General features: G+C 46.6%; 1 long non-coding RNA gene across 1 annotated transcript in view; it reads left to right on the top strand.

Moving 5' to 3' along the window:
- LOC137563938 (uncharacterized) overlaps positions 1 to 21,016 on the top strand; it is an 83,377-nt gene that overhangs the window by 15,862 nt on the left and 46,499 nt on the right. Inside the window, exon 2 of the long non-coding RNA XR_011030475.1 lies at positions 19,946 to 20,031. This is a non-coding gene — a long non-coding RNA (uncharacterized lncRNA). The remainder of the gene's footprint in view (positions 1 to 19,945; positions 20,032 to 21,016) is intronic.

Raw genomic sequence — 21,016 nt, 5'->3', positions numbered from 1 at the left:
TCGTTTTCAAATCTTTATTATCAAAAAAAGATTAAAACATAATGCTATCAGCAGAAACAGTCAGCTGTTTCGGGCTCCTGCCCTTCTTCAAGCCACCCAGCATTAACTGCATACAGGGTAACGTGCACTATATATACAGATGATCAGCCAATCACTATACAGAAAGCCAAAAGCGGACCTGATGGGGAACTCCTACTTAATATTCACAGAGCTCACCACATGACTAATTCTAAACATTCTATTGGTTATCACCTATTCAAATAGGTTACAATTGTAAACATATAAGATACGCGGATCAAACATCCGCATCAACTTACAGTATAAGGCCTTCAACAAGGATGTATATCCGCATAACATAATCTAAGTCCGCTCTCCCGCAGACACCTCCGATCTCCCACGCAGGTAAGATGAGCCGCACACAGCATCCGAGCGGCGATCAAGGCCACGCCCCTCCAAAATGTCAACCCACGTGTTGACTCTAACCAATGGAGCGGCACGTTACAGCCCACCTCTCTCTATGATGTCCACGCGTCTCATCACCTAGGAGACGCTAGTAAACATCAAACGGGGACCAATATCAATAGAAGCTATGTGCAACTCACCCCATCCAAACTGCTGTCTGGCTCTCTTCACCCTAGCTGCATACCCCGATGTGTATGATCTGTGATTAAGGGTACCATTGTATTTCACAGTGCCTCAACTTTTTCAGAAGTATATTAAAATTGTGTCTTTTTGGGAGCATGTGATTTAGCACTTGTAAGTCAGACAAATATAACATAACATTTATAATGAAATAACCACAAATGTCTTTTCTGTGCTCACAACATTATCAGTTTTATTTAACCCCCAAGTGACATTCATTCCTAGTACTTAGTACAACATCCTTTTCAAGTTATAACCGCTTTTAAACGTGAAGCATAGCTTGACACAAGTGTCTTGCAGCGATCTACGGGTACCTCAGCCCATTCTTCATGGGCAAAAGCCTCCAGTTCAGTCACATTCATAGGCTTGCGTGCTGCAACTGCTTTCTTTAAGTCCCACCAAAGGTTCTCAATTGGATTTAAGTCTGGTGACTGCAATGGCCACTCCAAAATCTTCCATCCTTCAATCTGCAACTATGCTCTAGTGGACTTGGAGGTATGCTTGGGATCATGGTCCTGTTGAAAGGTCCAACGTCTCCCAAGCCTCAGGTTTGTGATGGACTGCATCACATTTTCATCCAATATCTCCTGGTACTGAAGAGAATTCATGGAACCTTGCACATGCTGAAGCTTCCCTGTACCTGCAGAAGCAAAACAGCCCCAAAGCATGATTGACCCACCGCCATGCTTCACAGTAGGCAAGGTGTTCTTTTCTTCATAGGCCTTGTTCTTCCTCCTCCAAACACAGCGTTGATCGATGGGCCCAAACAGTTCTAAATTTGTTTCATCAGTCCACAGAACACTATCCCAAAACTTTTGCGTAGAGATGGCCTGAACGGTTCACGGGCGAACGGTTCTAGGCGAACTTCCGGGGTTCGCAATCGCGGAGAACCGCAAACTTTTCTGGAAATTCGGTTCGCCTGCATAGTGCATCATGAGGGTCAACTTTGACCCTCTACATCAGTCAGCAGGCACATTGTAGCCAATTAGGCTACACTCCCCCCTGGAGCCCCACCCCCTTTATAAAAAGCAGGCAGCGTCAGGCATTGGACTCACTCGTGTGCCTGCAGTAATTAGAGAAGGGATAGCTGCTGCAGACTCTCATAGGGAAAGCTTAGTCAGGCTCTTGTAGGCTTGTTAGCTTGCTCCTGGCTGATTATTGTTGCTAAAAAAGCACCCCTCAACGGCTCTTTTGAGAGCTAATCTTGTTCTTGTGATCTATTTTTTTTTTTTGTGTGTGTGTCCCACTGACACTTGTGTTGCATAGACAGCCTTGGTAATTCCTACTGTGTGTGCCACTGCCAGGCCCAGCAAATTCAGTGACTACCGGTGTGTGTGACAAGTGCACATTGTAATACCCATCACTGCATATACCTACTACCTGTTGTTCACTTCAGTGCACCCACCTACCTACGTGAGCGCAGTGTCAATGTGCCGGTTTGGTACATGTCTGTGTGTGACACGTGCACATTATAATACCCTTCACTGCATATACCTACCTGACAGTCACTGTTGTTCTATCATTGAGCTACCACAGCCTGGCGACCAAAAGGGCTTGAAAACAGCCACGGCCTGCCATGGTGCGCACCAGTCCAGCACGGCCGTCACTACACAAACAGCTGTTTGCGGTGGGTTACACAGTGAGTTTGTTGTGTCAGTGTGAAGCTGTACTCGAATTACACTCCCTGATTGATGTATACACATGCAAGATGTTGCACTTTAGGACTGCAATTTAGCATTCAATGTGATTTCCGCCCTTAAAACGCTGCTTTGCGTCAAATCCAGATTTTTCCCCGGGACTTTTGGCGTCTATCCCACTCCGCCATGCCCCCCCTCCAGGTGTTAGACCCCTTGAAACATCTTTTCCATCACTTTTCTGGCCAGCATAAGTGTTTCTAGTTTTCAAAGTTCGCCTCCCCATTGAAGTCTATTGCGGTTCGCGAAAGTTTGCGCAAACCAAACTTTTGCGGAAGTTTACGAACCCGGTTCGCGAACAGAAAATCGGAGGTTCGGGCCATCTCTACTTTTGTGGTGGTGTTCTGTGGACTGATAAAACAAAATTAGAACTGTTTGGGCCCATGGATCAACGCTATGTTTAGAGGAGGAAGACCAAGGCCTATGAAGAAAAGAACACCTTGCCTACTGTGAAGCATGGCGGGGGGTCAGTCATGCTTTGGGGCTGTTTTTCTTCTGCAGGTACAGGGAAGCGTCCGCATGTGCAAGGTACCATGAATTCTCTTCAGTACCAGGAGATATTGGATGAAAATGTGATGCAGTCCATTACAAACCTGAGGCTTGGGAGACATTGGACCTTTCAACAGGACAATGATCCCAAGCATACCTCCAAGTCCACTAGAGCATGGTTGCAGATTAAAGGCTGGAACATTTTGGAGTGGCCATCGCAGTCACCAGACTTAAATCCGATTGAGAACCTCTGGTGGCCTAAGAATGTGACTGAACTGGAGGCTTTTGCCCATGAAGAATGGGCTAAGATACCCGTAGATCGCTGCAAGACAGTTGTGTCAAGCTATGCTTCACGTTTAAAAGCTGTTATAACTGGAAAAGGATGTTGTACTAAGTACTAGGAATGAATGTCACTTGGGGGTTGAATAAAACTGATAATGTTGTGAGCACAGAAAAGACATTTGTGGTTATTTCATTATAAATGTTATGTTATATTTGTCTGACTTACAAGTGCCTCCTTGATTTAATTGTAAACAAGATGACTGAAATGATCAAAATCAATGACAAACTGGCAAAAACACTCAATTTCAGTGGGGGTTGAATCATTTTGAACACAACTGTACATAGATGGAAACAGAACGGAAGAGGCCAGATGTATTATGCTTTGTAAATGAAAATAGCTGAGGCCAAGAGTTGCACCACATGAGAAGCTGCCGTACTGAAATACACTATAAATGGTCTTGGAAAGAATCAGTTCATCAAGAAGATGCTAGAAAGCTAGAATGTACTGTGCTGTGTATTGCAGACTGCCTGATTGTGCCTTGTATGTTTGAGTCTTTGCCTTAATGGCCTATGCATAGAAACAGCTTAGCAATTGGTTTGCTTGCAAAGGCGGATACTCCTCTACCACGGTGTCTGATTAATTAAGACAAATGCAAAAAGTTTGAGAAAAAGTGGAGTAGTTGCCTGTAGCTACCGTATATCCATGTTTCAGTTAACAGCATGAACAAGTGCTTAATGTATGCTTCAGTTCACCTTGTACTGTCTGGAAAAATCTGAGTACCTGTATTGCTTAGTGTCCTTACCCTGCAGTGTGGTGACTGCCTGATGGGAAAACGCAACATTCCTATAATGCATATGCACATAACATCGTATAATTCTTAAAGATGTATTGCAAATTGTCTCAACTGTGAATTAGCTAAAGCTAAGTTTGATTTTTTTAGTTGACATTAGTTTTACATTTTTCATAAACTCAACATAATTTTAACAAGCATAATACAGTTAAAGGACTCGGCGGCAAAATATATTACTCTAACAGCATAATCAGGCATAATAAAGTAATTTGTCGTAATGTACATAGAGAGCATTAAGTTTAGTCATATATTAGTAAATCGGTGTGGGTGGCTCACTGCTAGTATTGTTTCATAATCAGAGTGAATTGTGCATATGCAATAACCATCAGGGAACTATGCAGATATGTAAAACAGAGGCGCCAACAAGGATAAAAATGTTTAAAATCCGTTTAAAAGGGGGATTTTGGTGGACTTACCTTTCTTGTAGAAAAAGAACCGGACTATGAGACGTTACTATAAATCACAGTAACACTTATTAGAAACTCCAAAAGTGCAACGCTTCATCCCGCTTCATCAGACAATAGATTGGAGGATACAATGTCGGGTCTGTAGCGTGGCTGAGCCCCTCTGTGTGATTAATACCTGAGTGGGGTCAGGTCATAATTTTCCCCATCTGCCTTTCCAGTGGTTGCCTTTGTGGCAACCCATGTTTGTGAGTATAACCATTGTGTTTCTTATATAATACCACTACTGATTGAAATACTACACCATATTGGGCTCTCGGTTTCTTGTGGTTTTTTTTCAAGCCATCAGGGAACTTACATGGTTATTTCACCGAATACTATTTCAACTTCATTTTTTGTCTTATATTAGTTAAGAGTACAAAATATGTACTGGCTATTAATTTAATGTGAATAAGCATCAGAGGACTGATAGCTCTAGAAATGAAGCCAAAATTACACACCAACAAAGACTAACAGATAATCACTCAGTATATAAAGAGTACATACTATACATTTATACTAAATGCTGTATACATCTGAATATACACACAATACATTAAACTGGTATGAAACTCAAAATGGCATCTATGCTTTAAAACATTAAACACTACCTAAGGCTGGATTCACATTGGCCCATTGCATTATAAGGAGTGTGAACTGCAATGCAGACTGGATATAAATTTCAATACAAAGCCTGCATGTAGCAAGTTAGAATAAAGTGATAATTTATAACATGGTACTGTAAACCTCTCCATAGAATAGTTTGGGCAGTGAGTTGACATGCAGAATTATTCTGCAACACAACTGAGTACTGTGAACTCTCCTACAAAAAAAAAAAAAAAAAAAAAAAACTCTATAAAGTCACTAGAAAGCAATTTCCATTTCACTGAAGCTAATTGATAACATTGTAGGTTTCAGGATAAGTTATCAAATTGTCTTGTAATTAAAGGAACACTATTAAACCAAGTGTTCTAAAATAACAATGTACAAATAATGTCTAAGTAGCTGTGTAAACGTTTTCCTACTTTTCATGTTAAATATCAGGCAAATGCATTGTGTGTAGAATTTAGCTCTATTGAAACAAATCATTCTCAAAAGGGGTGTCTGCTTCAATGCACAGCCAATGTTGTTGTTGTTTTTTTACATATCAGAATACAGAGTATTTTTTTCTCTGAAAGCAAAAAAAGTATGAAAAGCTGTGGTGTCACAGACAATTACAAATATAACAAGTTACATTTCCAGTTCAGAATAGACACAGAATATAGGCAACTGCAGCTGCTGAGAGCTTTCTCTCACACACAGGGGTAACAGATGCACTGTGAGGGAATTTCCCCTCCCCTCATGGTTCACTCTGCCGTCAGATTTGAGCAGACTTGCAGTCAGTTGAGAGCAAAAGGAATTTGATACAGTAAACAAGAGATACGCAAGTGAATTGTGTACATCATTATTTACCAGCACTTTATGAACTCTCTCATTCCCAGGTTAAAAAAAAAAGTGTAACTGATGGTGTTTCTTTAAGTAATTGCCATGAAAACAAAGCAGAGAAAGTTCTCTGCTCCCCCCTTACACACCCTCCTACAAATAAGCTCTGTCCTCACTTAAGCAGTGGAACATACATTTTTTGTCAGTTCTCCGCTCCACAGTGAACGTCTCCTATTTTTTACACTTGTCATGCTGCAATGGATCCACGGGATCTGATGCAGTAAGTGGACTGCACCTCTGCGCAGTCCACGATAATCCAAGGCAGGCAGATGCATTCACCCATATAGCATATGGGGGAGTGCATCTGCCATGGACTATAGCCGGACCATGGCACACCGTCGGTTCCTAATGGCCGCACATGGTCCATAACAAGTGGGAACAGAGCCATACAGTATAACACTATCTGTTCACCTCAACCAATCTTATAAATTCGCTTCTGAGTGAAATGTAACTGCTATATATTGTTTTTATTTTGTGTTATGTTGTGTTATGTGTTATGTTGTGTGTTATGTTTTAGACCTGAGATATGAGTTTCCTACCACATTACAAAAAAAACAACACTTTTTGCATTTTAAATTTGCTGTTTGAGTATGAAATTGTGAATCATTCCACAAGATAGTGTCACTGTGGTGAATCATTTAAGTGTAGTCTGTGAATGGCTGTTGTTGCAAGCAACAAGCTATAATTGAATTCTTGGCTGATGAGAAAGAAACGGTAGTGAACCATCGTTTGTGTGCGGTGTCTGGAAGTTGTGCAGTGGACAGGAGCACTATTGATCATTTGAGTTAGAGATTTAGGAAGTGGACAGATCAAGGTACATTATCTGCCATGCTCTGGGCATCCTGCCATAGCCACCAGCCTAGACATGTTGAACTGTGCTGATGACATTATTCATCAAGATCAGCACATCACAACTCTATAACTGTCCCTACAGCTTTCAGTCAGCAATGGAAGTACAACTTCATTCATCAAAGCTCTCAGATATTCAAAGGTTTGAACTACATTATCTATACATAACCTCACAAGGGCTAAAAAGCACCCCAATAAAATAATCACACACACACACACACACACACACTCACTACACACGCACACACACACACACACGCGCGCGTGCACGCACACCTGCACACACACACTCACACTCACACTCACCTGCACACACACACACACACACACACACACACACACACACACACACACACACACACACACACACACACACACACACACACTCACTCTCACCTGCACACACACGCACACACACACTCACACTCACCTGCACGCACGCACGCACGCACACACACACACACACACACGTTTTTTTTAATCCCCACAATATTGGTTTGGATGGATGCATCTGCTTAAAAGGACACTGTCGAGTGACATGTTTTTTTCAATTGAGATAGGGCAGATAGGAAAAAAACCTCTTTTCTGAGGGCAGTCTGCTGAAATTCTGACGTCAGACTCGGCCATGAGGGGGTTCCCTTCACAGTGCATCATTAACTCTATGGCCTGGTGCACACCAAAACCCGCTAGCAGATCCACAAAATGCTAGCAGATTTTGGAAAGCTTTTCCTTATTTTTCTGTAGCGTTTCACCGAGCATTTTGCGGTTTTGGGAAGCGCTTTTCGTGCAGTAGATTTCTTATATTGTTACAGTAAAGCTGTTACTGAACAGCTTCTGTAACAAAAAACGCCTGCAAAACCGCTCTGAACTGCCGTTTTTCAGAGCGGTTTGCGTTTTTCCTATACTTTACATTGGAGGCAGAAACGCCTCCGCAATCCAAAATCTGCAGCCCGGGAGTATGCGTTTCAGCAAAACGCCTCCCGCTCTGGTGTGCACCAGCCCATTGAAATACATTACCCAAGCGTTTCCACATCCGCAAGCGGATCGCAAAACGCAGCCGAACCGCTTTGGTGTGCACTAGGCCTATGAGTGCAGAGAGCTCAGAGCTCAGTCAGAGACAGGCAGAGCTTTCTCTCACAGAGAGCAGAGGAAATGTATCTTATGTGCAACATAGACATCTGTAATTTTGTGTGTGCGTGCGTCCGTCCGTCCTGGTATATGAAAACAAAGCCTGTCAGGTAATCTTCTTCAATAATATTGCACTGTTCTTAGCATGTCAGGTTGCAGATTCTTACAGATTCATACCTCTTCAAATGAGACATTCCAAACGTAGCTAAAATCTACATACAATGAATTAAAGCTTTTGCCTCTTGATATTTAACATGAAAAGTAGGAAAATGTTTACACAGCTACTTAGACATTATTTGTACATTGTGATTTTAGAACACATGGTTTGACAGAGTTCATTTAAGCATCTTTGCATCTCCTGTTGGGGCCTTTCTGATGGTCAACATATCTGGACCAATAAGAATCCTTGTGGGCTTGGTAGCTGGCAGGAACTGAGTTCACATGAAATATGATGCTTTGGCAGAGAAACGTAATCTTTACACTGTATTAAAACTGTTCTTGGTAGTAAATTGATTAAGAAATAACTGACCAAATCCATGGGAGTCACCTTTTAGAGGGAAAATGTAGTGATCTTCATTTGCTTAAAGGGAACCAGAGATGAACGATTCACACAAAATAAACATATCAGTTGATAGCTTGTAAAGAATAAATGCTCTACCCGATTATTTTGCCACTCTGGTGTGCCTTTTTGAGTGCTTTTTATCCATTATTGCTCCAGGAAATATCCAATATGGCTGCCGGCTTCCAGGCTATGAGGTGTTCTGGATGTGCTGTCTAGCCTCTGAGACTATAGACAAGCAGGGCTGCTGCTGCAGAATTTCATCTGTGTGCTTTCAACTTCATATTCTGGTATGCTGTGTGGCTGCCTGTAGGAAGTGTCTCTCATAGTAATGAAACTGCATACAGTAGATGATTACTGGCTGCACAGACAGAGCACACAGATCACACAGCCACACTTGTCTGTTTCAGAGATTTTTCCTGCAGCAGCAGCCCCTCCTATGTCATCAGAGCTCTCAGTATGTAAAGCAGGAAATCTGATCCAGGAGGGGGAAGGCTTGGGCTTGAAAAGACTCCACAAAAGAGTGACTCCTCTATAAAGATTCCAGGTCAAACCTCAAATGACTCAGTCAGGGATTCTTATCACAGCTGATTATAGACAGATTAAGCAGAGAAGATTTAAACTAAAAGCAGGGTAGGTGTTTACTGTCATGTTCCCACTGATAAATGTAATAAAATACATGAGGGTGCTTCGTCTCTGGTTCTCTTTAACCCCTAACACATTTATTAAGTTTAGAGCTAAAATGTATTTTGTAAAAACATTTGTACATTTTCTAAACAAGAAAATTTGCCTCTTCTTCTTTTTGTTTTGTTTTGTTTTGTTTTACAAATAAAATGGCCATATATGCTTAAAACTTCATAAAACACACTAGACCAACACTGTTAGTAGCTGAACCATTGCCGACAACGTGACAAATGTACGATGTTTGAGTCTGACAGTAACATGGCAGATTTAAAGTCAATGAATGCGCAAAAAACATATACAAATGGGATCGTTAGCAGAAGTTGAAAACAAAGGAAGTGGAAAATTATGTAGATAGCCACAAACCACTGTTTAAGGCTACTTACACACCAGGAGGTTGCGTTTAGGGGATGTTATAGGGCACATAACGTGCCCCTAACGCAACGCCTGGTGGTGTTGGAGCAGGACGCTACCAAGAGCCGCGTTACAAGCAGCTCTTGGTGCGCCTGCTCTGTCGGAGGCACTGCGGAGACCACGTGAGCGGAGCTCAGATTGGCTATCTGCGGCCGTTCCAGGATGTAAACACTGCAAGTGCAGTGAATAATAAGTAGCCATGTGCCTGGCTACGTAGCGGCCTCTCCCCGCCTCCTCTCCACCCATAAAATGAAAAAAACCAAAAAAACCTACTGAGCATGTGCAAAGTGCAAACCGTCTAACGCGGCTTAGCCGCGTGTAAAGTACTGCATGCAGTACGTTATGTAGACGTGCTGCGTTACAATGTAACGCAACGTGGGCACTGTGAACAGCCCATTGATTTTTCATTGCTGTGCGGTGGGCAGAGCCGGATTAAGGCCAAATGGGGCCCTAAGCAAAGTAGCAGATTTCCCCCCCCCCCCTCAACCCCCTCTGCAAAGCGCCCCCCCCCAATATATCATAATAGAACTGAATTAAGTGGGGGGAGGGGGTGACGAGGATGGTGTGTTCCTGTTCACCGCACGTGCCGAGTGCTAGCAAGTATTGTTGCTAGCACTTAAATTAGACAGCTGTTAACATACCCATGCAGCCGTCTCATCTGATGCGCTCCATTGATGGCATATGTTGTATACCACGTCCCCCCACAATTCCTCCTTCCAGCTTGACATGGTACACAACATATGCCATGAATGAAACCCACCAAATGAGGCAGACGCATGGGTATGTTAACCCCCCCTCACCCTTTTGATTCGGAGAAGCTACAAATACATAGCTACTCGGTAAGAGCAACAATACCAGTAAGTGCCTGGATGATCAGGTGCAGCTGACCTTCAGCTGCTCATGGAAAAAAGACCTATGAAGCACCAATATGCTATATGATATAATATACACACACACACACACACACACACACACACACACACACACACACACTCATTCCTCGGTTCATGTTGACACTTCTGCCTGCCTGGACTCACTTCACTACTATGTCGACTGGCTGCCTCACTGATCCTGCCTCATTCTGGAGGAGGGACTGGTCACTGGGGTTAGTGCGGGGAGGGAAAAGGTCACTGGGGCTAGTGGGAGGCATGTAGCAGGTCACTGGGGTTAGTGGGGGGAGGGAGGAGGTCACTGGGGCTAGAAAGGGGAGGGAGGAGGTCACTGGGGTTAGTGGGGGGAGGGAGGAGGTCACTGGGGCTAGTGGGGGGCAGGGCAGAGGTCACTGCAGCTAGTAAGGGGAGGGAGGAGGTCACTGGGGTTAGTGGGGGGAGGGAGGAGGTCACTGGGGTTAGTGGGAAGCAGGTAGCAGGTTAGTGGGGGGAGGGAGGAGGTCACTGGGGTTAGTGGGGGGAGGGAGGAGGTCACTGGGGTTAGTGGGAAGCGGGTAGCAGGTCACTGGGGTTAGTGGGGGGAGGGAGGAGGTCACTGGGGCTAGTGGGAAGCAGGTAGCAGGTCACTGAGGTTAGTGGGGGGAGGGAGGAGGTCACTGGGGATAGTGGGGGGAGGGAGGAGGTCACTAGGGTTAGTGGGAAGCAGGTACCAGGTCACTGGGGTTAGTGGGGGGAGGGAGGAGGTCACTGGGGTTAGTGGGGGGAGAGAGGAGGTCACTGGGGTTAGTGGGAAGCAGGTAGCAGGTCACTGGGGTTAGTGGGGGAGGGAGGAGATCACTGGGGCTAGTGGGAAGCAGGTAGTAGGTCACTGGGGCTAGTAAGGGGAGGGAGGAGGTCATTGGGGTTAGTGGGGGGAGGGAGGAGGTCACTGGGGTTAGTGAGGAAAGGAAGGAGGTCACTGGGGTTAGTGGGGGGAGGGAGGAGATCACTGGGGCTAGTGAGAAGCAGGTAGCCGGTCACTGGGGCTAGTAAGGGGAGGGAGGAGGTCACTGGGGTTAGTGGGGGGAGGGAGGAGGTCACTGGGGTTAGTGGGGGGAGGAAGGAGATCACTGGGGCTAGTGGGAAGCAGGTAGCAGGTCACTGGTGCTAGTAAGGGGAGGGAGGAGGTCACTGGGGTTAGTAGGAAGCAGGTAGCAGGCCACTGGGGTTAGTGGGGGGCAGGGAGGTCACTGGGGCTAGTGGGGGGAGGGAGGAGGTCACTGGCGCTAGTGGGACAGAGGGAAATAGAGGCATACTTACTGCTGCAGCTGTCTATTTCTCTGATGTCCCAGGCGAGGGGAGGGGCTTCCTCCAGGCAGGTCTTCAACATACCAGAAACGCACTAAGTCAGTTTACTTAGGGGCATAGTTTACCTCATTTATTTAGGGGCGTGGTCTCGGCCGTCAGGGAGCGGAGCTTATGCTGGCCAGTCGGGGACAGATAGTTACAGTGGCTGCCCCACACCCCACCACAGGCACCTGGATAGTTTTATACATCATCTCCCGCGGGCCTTTCTGGCCCTGGGAGGGAGGGGACGGGCAAGTTGGAATGAGTCACATGAAGCAGGGCACATGCTGACTCTCTGCAGGCAGGGCCGGGCCGAGGCATAGGCTGGAGAGGCTCCAGCCTCAGGGCGCAGTGTAGGAGGGGGCGCAGAATTCATTCAGCTGTCATTCCTAATTGTGTTTGAAGCAGAAAGAAATAAGAAAAGGGGATACATGGCAGTGACTGCAAGCCAGATAACTAGATATTAAGGTGTTGGGGAGGTTGTGGGACCTGTGGCACCTCTTAGTCTAATAGCAATCAGTGTTTGATGGCTCGGGTGGCAGGGATGGAGGGGCGCACTTTGGTGTCTCAGCCTTGGGTGCTGGAGGACCTTGTCCCAGCTCTGTCTGCAGGCTAGTGAGCTGAGCGTCTCTATCATAACAACAGTAGACGCTCAGCCTCTGCTCACCTCTGGAAACCAGCACTGCTGCAGAACTAGACGATCAGACTGAACGCTGATGGGGCCACTTAGCCACAGCGCTGCAGCACTGCAGGCATATAAGAGACAATTTTTTACATGATGCGATGGGGCCCTTTAGACCCTAAATGGGGCCCCAAGCTGGTGCCTGGTGGAAGACGCGGCTCTGGCAGTGGGGGTGCGTTACAGGCTGCTCTAACCTGCGCCTGTAACGTCCCACTCTGAAAGCAGCCTGAATGCATGATCTCATGTTATCTGTTTCCTACCAACTAAGGGCTGGTGCACAACTGCGCACCAAGAGTACTTCTGAGCGCTTTTAAAATCACTGTAAAAAGAGCCTGGCTAATGTTTTTGTATGGGCTTGTACACAGCAGAGCTATGTGATTTTTTTTTTTTTTCTCAAACGCGGGTCCTGTAGCATTTTGGAGACAAATACGCCTCAATGTAAAGTACAGGAAAAGTGAAAAATAACTAAAATGCGCTGAACAGAGCGATTTTTCAAAGTGTTTTCTTGCCTAAAGCTGTTCATGATTTTTGGTGTGCACTACGCCTAACACCGATAGTCATCTAAACGGAACTGCTGGGATGCATCAGTCTAAATCGATCCTTTTATTAAATTTAATTACCGGTATATTGGTTCCTGATAAACATGGTACAAAATAAAATCACTATATTATTCACACAGTTAAAAAACACCATGAACCATCATTGGTTTGATTTCACATTTGGGTGCCTGTTCCGCCAACTACATGTAAAGAAATGAATGGAAATTGGTACACCACATCAAGATAAATGAGTTTATCTATAGCTGCAGTAATGCAGCGGTTAAAAAATGAGATTTAAAGAGACAACTTCCAGGCCTTTTCAGAGCCCGTATCTGAAAGCAGTGATGCAAATGAATGAATTGCCTTCCTGCACGCGCCTCTTGTCAATGTTATAGCTCAGTGCTGGGAACATAGCTGAGGAGAGGAGATAAAATCACCACTTTGTGGTATTATGGGTCTGTAACAAACGTGTGAAATGTGCTTTAGAGCCTAACCAAAATCTTGACCACTGTAAGCTGTGTAATTAAGCCACCAGCAGTCCTCAACTGGAAGCATAAGTTGCGGAATTGGGCATTAATTATTCATTGGATATGCATACATATTGGTAGATACAGCATAGGCAGTGGGCATTTGAAACACACATCTAGTTGATTACTGTGCTGTGAGGAGAAGCAATCTCCAGCCTTATCCAGCTTGCGTGAGTGCTTACACTGACGGTGCACGAGCACCCATAATTGTGCCTTCACAACAGATTTATAATGCCAGTGCAATCACACTGACATCGTTATGAGCTGACCAGCTGTTTCCTGTTAAACCCTCATTTTCAAAAGCTTTTAGCACAAGAGCTATGAATAAGATTAGGTCGTTGTTGGTTGGTGTGCTGACACAAAAATTATTAGCCACTGACTGTTGCTGGGGAAAACAAATCTCAAGTGGTCCTTTTTTTTTATTGCTTATTTTATCCCTTATTTAGAGGAAGGCATGCTGGTAGGGCTTTTAATAATTACAAAGTAGGCCTAATTACAGTTGTTGGCACTTTGCATCTTAACGGAGATACTATTTACTTCACTATTCCCTTTTTTACTCTACCATTTGTACTCACATTTTCAAAACAGTTCTGAACAGGAAAAGCCTGAAGGGACACTAAAATAGTTTCATATCTGCCATTTTGGGCTTTACAGCGTTAAGGTTTGTCCCTTTTCAAGTGCAACAATTGGGTCAGATCTGAAAAATAACCCCTGTACATGCAACATTTTAACTAAAATGAATGAAAGTTATCTGCTGTCTTGTGATCCAGGTGTACTATTTCCACTCTGAAATACCACTTGGTGGAATGTTGATCGATCAGCTCACCGCAGGCCCTCAACAAATATAGAACCCACTCTGTTTCTAAGTTAACTTTGGAACTCTGCATTTATGATCTCTCTGTCAGCATACACTCCTGTGATTGATGTCGCCCATCTGTACCCAATCACTGTGCCTGCCAGTAAAAATGTGTGCCAGCTATGTAGCTGAGGACACTTAGTGTAGCTATGCGGGGGAGCAGAGGGACAATGGGTGGAGCAGCATGTACGTGACATCACGGGGCTGGCGGGAGAGTGGCATCTTCAAACAAGTTGGCCCCTGATTGGTGGAGTAGATCCACAAGGCGGATCACTTGGGGTCGGTGACAGCAGTGCACATGCTTGATTGTCAAGCATATGAACGAGTGTTTAGTCCTAGCTATGTAAGGGTAAACTAAACAAAGGCTCTTATCTATTAGAAAGCATTCTTGTAAAGGTGTGTACACATCTGAGATTGATGTTTCCCATCGTGGATCAGGATACTATCCCCTTGGCTGACATCTCTGGGTCAGGATGCACAGATGCATGTCAGCTGTGTAGCTGGCAACGTGCTGTGTTGCTATGCGGGGGAACGGAGGGATGATGGAACAGCATGTGTGTGATGTCACGCAGTCAGTGGGGGAGCATCATGAATTGGTTGTTGGTGGGGGTGAGTAGATCTGACGGGCCGATCACTTGTGGGTCAGGGTCTGCTGTAGACACGTCTAATTATCAGCTGAGGCAGTCGTTATCGGCCACCTCAGCTGACTTGAGTCAAGCGTGTGTATGAGGCTTAAGAACCCTATTGATGTCCTGTTGCAATGAATGCATTTGAATGGCATTTATTTATATATATATATACATTTTTTTTTTTAAAGTCTATGCACCTCCTTCTAAAGTTCAAATGTATATAAGCTGCGTGTTTTAAAATCTTGTCACCATACACCATACAGGAATAGTCTGAAGAAGGCTTATAACCAAAAGCTTACCCTTTTTTCCTTTTGTTAGCCAATAAATGGTATCATCCTGATTCAAAACTTCCTGCTTTCAACCAATCAATTCATTCCAATCTCCTGCTATGTATGGCTTTATATTGCTCAGTTCACTGCTATGCTGCCACATAGCTCAAGCAGGAGTCTCCTGATCATGTTATGTGGTATCTGTATCTCGGCTATGCCCACTATTTTACATTTTTGCATATTCCCTCAATAACTGCCTCTTAAGATAAACAAGGTTATGTAGGCAATGTGTTTACCTTCAGCAAAAACAGGAAAGATCGACACACTAGATTCTTGAGCATGCCCGTTTCTAGGGCCGTGCGGGGCGTGCCGCCGCCCTGGGCGCTGTTGGGAGGGGGGCGCTGTAATGGAGGGGGAAGCCGGAGCCGCGGGGAGGGCAGCCCGACCTCTCCCTCCCTCTCTCGGGCCGCCCTCCGTGCTCCCCCCTCAGATGCATAGTGAGCAGTCAGGAAGCGCTATATACAACATACCTCCCTGGCTCCAAGCGCCGCTCTCTCGCCCCCGGTCTCCTCTCTGTATACATGCTGATACACACGCTGCTTCCTGTTTAGCCAGAAGCAGCGTGTGTATCAGCGTGTAGGCAGATAGAAGACCGGCGGCGAGAGAGCGGCGCTTGGAGCCAGGGAGGTATGTTGTTTATAGTGCTTCCTGACTGCTCACTATGCATCTGAGGGGGGGAGCACGGAGGGCGGCCCGGGAGAGGGAGGTAGAGGTCGGGCTGCCCTCCCCGTGGCTCCGGCTTCCCCCTCCATTATGGGGGACAGCTACCTATCTAACCTATCCTGGGGGGCACCTACCTAATCTAACCTATGCTGGGGGCAGCTACCTATCTAACCTATACTGGGGGGCACCTACCTAATCTAACCTACACTGGGGGCAGCTACCTATCTAACCTATACTGGGGGGCACCTACCTAATCTAACCTACGCTGGGGGGCAGCTACCTATCTAACCTACACTGGGGGGCAGCTACCTATCTAACCTATACTGGGGGGCAGCTACCTATCTAACCTATACTGGGGGGGGGGGGCAGCTACCTATCTAACCTATACTGGGGGGGCAGCTACCTAATCTAACCTATACTGGAGAACAACTGTCTAATCTAGCCTATACTTGGTGGGGGGGGGGGGGCAGCTACCTATTCTAACCTATACTGGGGCACCTACCTATCTAACCTATACTGAGGGGCACCTACCTATCTAACCTATACTGAGGGGCACCTACCTATCTAACCTATACTGAGGGGCACCTACCTATCTAACCTATACTGGGGGCAGCTACCTATCTAACCTATACTGGGGGGCAGCTACCTATCTAACCTATACTGGGGGGCACCTACCTATCTAACCTATACTGGGGGGGGGGGGCAGCTACTTATCTAACCTATACTGGGGGCACTTATCTAACCTGTATTGTGGACACCTACCTACCTAGCTAGCCTATACAGGTGGCAACTATACTGGCTACCTATATTGGAGACACCTACCTAAATAACCTATACTGGGGGCACCTACCTATCTAACCTATGCTGGGGGCAACTATTCTTGCTACCTATATTAGAGGCACCCACCTAGCTAACCTGTACTGGGGCACCTACCTATCTAACTTATACCGCGGGCGCCTGCCTATCTAACCTATACTGGGGGCAACTATACTGGCTACCTATACTGGAGGCACCTACCTGGCTAACCTATAGCGGGGGGCAACTATACTGGCTCACCTATGCCTGGCTACCTATACTGGGGTACCTATTCTTGGCTACCTATGGGGGGGTGGGCAATTTTTACACCCTCGCCCTGGGTGCATTTTAGCCTAGAAACTGCACTGTTCTTGAGGAACACAACATTTATTGCTCCTACATGCAGAGAAGACCGCATGGCCTTCTGTTCCTATGCCTTCAAATAAGGGCTTCTATGTGGCCCCGAAACTATTGTCTGTGAACAATCAGGAGGTTGGGGTGTTTTTTCTGCATGTAGGAACAATAAATATGGTATTCTTCAGTAATCTAGTGCGTGGATCCGCTCATCATTCAGATCTGGAACCTAGTATTTGCAGTAAGTTGTGCGATCCATTGGACGCTCTCACTTCAGCAACAACCGTTAACATGTTCCCTGGACATATAAGTTGGCACTGAATTTTTCAGCTCCAGCTCTAACATGACTAAAGGACAGCTAAAGCTAAAAGTATATGGAGGCTGCCATATTTATGTCTATTTAAGCAATACCAGTTGCCTGGCTGTCCTGCTGATCTTCTGCCTCTAATTCTGTTAGGGCTCTTTCACACTTGCAGCGATTTTGAGCGTTAACGCAAACGGCTAACGTTTGCTTTAACCAAGGTGAAATGAAAGTCCATAGACTTTCATTTTACCTTTCACACCCGACGCTGCGTTTCGATGCGTTGCTGTTCCGACGCACCCGGGCACAGTTTTTCGTCCAACGCACCCGCGAGCCGGCGTTTTCCGTCGGGTTTAATTACCAGCTACCGCCCCTGATTGCGTCGCACCGCAGATACCCGACGACACGCCGCAGGCAGACAACGCGTGCAGGAGAACGGCTCCTGCACGCGTTGGCTGATGTGAAAGAGCCCTTAGTCCTAGACCCTGCACAAGCATGCAGCTGATCAGGTGTTTCTGACATTAACAGATCTGACAAGATTAGATGCATGCTTGTTTATGGTGTGTGATTTTAGACACTACTGCAGACAAAGCGATCAGCAGGACTGCCAGGCAAATGGGGTTGTTGAAAATGAAATGCATGTGGCTGCCTCCATATACCTCTCACTCAGTGGCGTAGCAATGGGGATAGCCGCCATAGCGTTGCTATGTGGCCCCACGGCAGCCCTACGTCACAGGGGGCCCGCAGCTACCTGTCCTGAGAGGACTTTTTGTTTGTTTATTTTTATTTTCACCGACTGGCCGTCCTGGGCCCCCCTCCCTCACCTCGGCGCCCCCCCCCCCCCGCCTCACCTCGGGTCCCCCCTCAGCGGCGAGAGAGCGGCATATACAGAAAGCTCCGGCGGGGTAAACAGCTGCTAGAGGTTCAGCTGCCTCCGGGCTACGCTGTCTCCTCTGTATTGCTGCTCGCACCGCTTCCTGGTTTATTGCGAGCAGCAATACAGTGGGGACACCGTAGCCCGGGAGGGGGGACCCGAGGTGAGGCGGGGGGGGACCGAGGTGAGGAAGGGGGGCCCTGGCTGGCCAGCGAAAATAAACAAAAAAAAAAGTCCTCTCAGGACAGGTAGCTGCGGGCCCCCTGTGACGTAGGGCTGCCGTGGGGCCATCTCTCGCCGCTGATGGAAGGAGGGGGGACCCCAGGTGAGGCAGGGGGGATGAGGGTCGGGACCCTAAGCTACTCCACTAACTACTCAGCTACCTCCCCTCCCACCCGGCTACCTAACTGCCCACCCTGCCACTTAACTGAGGCTACCTAACTGCCCACCCTCCCACCCGGCTACCTAACTGCCCACTCTGCCACCCGGCTACCTAACTGCCCACCCTGCCACCTAACAAGGGCTACCTAACTGCCCACCCGGCTACCTAACTGCCCACCCGGCTACCTAACTGCCCACCCTGCCACCCGGCTACCTAACTGCCCACCCGGCTACCTAACTGCCCACCCGGCTACCTAACTGCCCACCCGGCTACCTAACTGCCCACCCGGCTACCTAACTGCCCACCTGGCTACCTAACTGCCCACCCAGCTACCTAGCTGACCACTTGGCTACCTATCTGCCTACCCTGCCACCCAGCTACCTAACTGCCTGCCCGGCTACCTAACTGCCCACCCAGCTACCTAACTGCCTACCCTGCCACCTATCTGCCTACCCTCCCACCCAGCTACCTAACTTCCCACCCAGCTACCTATCTGCCTACCCTGCCACCCAGCTACCTAACTGCCCACCCTGCCACCCGGCTACCTAACTTCCCACCCGGCTATCTAACTGCACACCCTTCTACCTAACTTCCCACCCGGCTACCTAACTGCCCACCCGTCTACCTATTTGCCTACCCTCCCACCCAGCTACCTAACTGCCTACCCAGTGCAATGCCTGCACCGCAGATAGTGTGCCAGCCTGCCCAACCACCCTCCCTCCAGGTAATTAATGTTAGCCCACTATAGACCTAACTACATATACTGCGTTTTGTGGTGAAATCAGGCGACAATCTGATTGCATTTTGTGGGGAAATTTGGCGACAATCTGATTGCAATTTGTGGGGAAATCTGCCAACAATCTGGTTGCACATTGTAGGGAAACCTGCTGACAATCTGGTTGCATTTTGTGGGGAAATCAGATTTCCCCACAAAATGTTTGGGTGGGAGGTCCGAGGTCCGTGTGGTTGGAAGGTCGTTCCATAATTTTTTTTTGCTATGGGGCCCAGTCATTTCTAGCTACGCCCCTGCTCTCACTTCAGTTGTCCTTTAAGACAAGGGGATGAGCTTAGGAGGAATGGGGAGAGATTAAGCAGGAACATGGCTCTGGCATGCACATGAAATGCCTTCTGACAAAGGATGAGTTCCAGGATGTCACTTTACTTGAGAAGGTACTCTACAAGGCCATCAATATAGTCAGAAATATAGTCACATTTCTTAGTTTATTCTCTAAATCATCACTTCCTAAAAACATTGACCATAACATGCCACATTGGTGTATTTAGATGCCAAGCCAAAAGATGTGCACACCTCCAACTTCTTACTGGATCCCAGCAGAAAATGCACCAGAAACGATGTACAACCATGAAAGGTAAGATTGATATCCTTGAACTTAACAACTGAGACCGAATTTCACTTTAAGTGAAATTGGTCCTTTTCAAAATGATGTACCAGTAAGGTTTTTTTTTTTTGTTTGTTTGTTTTTACAGGAAGTGAAAGTTACAGCTGATTTCTTTCTTGTCTAAAATAGTGGCTTATTTTTTCACCAAATTTGCATCCACGCTTCATCACAGTGCCCTTTAGTTGGTCATATTTTCAGTCATGGCTTATACATTAAACCACAGCTTTGCCTATGTATTTTACAATGGTACACACTTTAATTTTACTCTCTTCTGTCCAATACTCCAAGACACATTTTGGGTCATGGCTAATTCGGTTCCCTATGATGGTGGGACATACCTTTTTGAATAGAAACAATTTACAGTATGCCATGAGTATGTTAAAGTTCTGCAGACCTGTTTACACAAATATCCCTTTAACAGACCCACAAGAAATTCCAATCTGGCTTTGTTTCCCTAAGGCTGGTTTCACAGTGGGACGTTACAGGCGCACGTTAGAGCAGCCTGTAACGCACCCCACCGCACAGCAATGAAAAATCAATGGGCTGTTCACAGTGCCCACGTTGCGTTACATTGTAACGCAGCACGTCCTGATAACGTACTACATGCAGTACTTTACACGCGGCAAAGCCACGTTAGACTGTTTGCACATGCTCAGTACAGGTGGGTTTTTTTATTTTGGGGGCGGAGAGGAGGCGGGGAGAGGCCGCTACGTAGCCAGGCACATGGCTACTTAATATTCACTGCACTTGCAGTGTTTTCTTCTTGGAGCGGCCACTGATTGGCTGGCGGGACCACGTGATGCGGAGAGCTCCGCTCATGTGGTCTCCGCAGTGCCTTAGACAGAGCAGGCGCACCAAGAGCTGCTTGTAACGCGGCTCTTGGCAGCGTCCTGCTCCAACACCACCAGGCGTTGCGTTAGGGGCACATTATGCGACCTTAACGTCCCCTAAAACG

Source organism: Hyperolius riggenbachi, chromosome 3 (genome assembly GCF_040937935.1).
Source record: "Hyperolius riggenbachi isolate aHypRig1 chromosome 3, aHypRig1.pri, whole genome shotgun sequence".
NCBI classification, from domain to species: domain Eukaryota; kingdom Metazoa; phylum Chordata; class Amphibia; order Anura; family Hyperoliidae; genus Hyperolius; species Hyperolius riggenbachi.
Note: the sequence above shows the minus strand (reverse complement) of the source record. Positions and strands in the feature narration are given on the sequence as shown.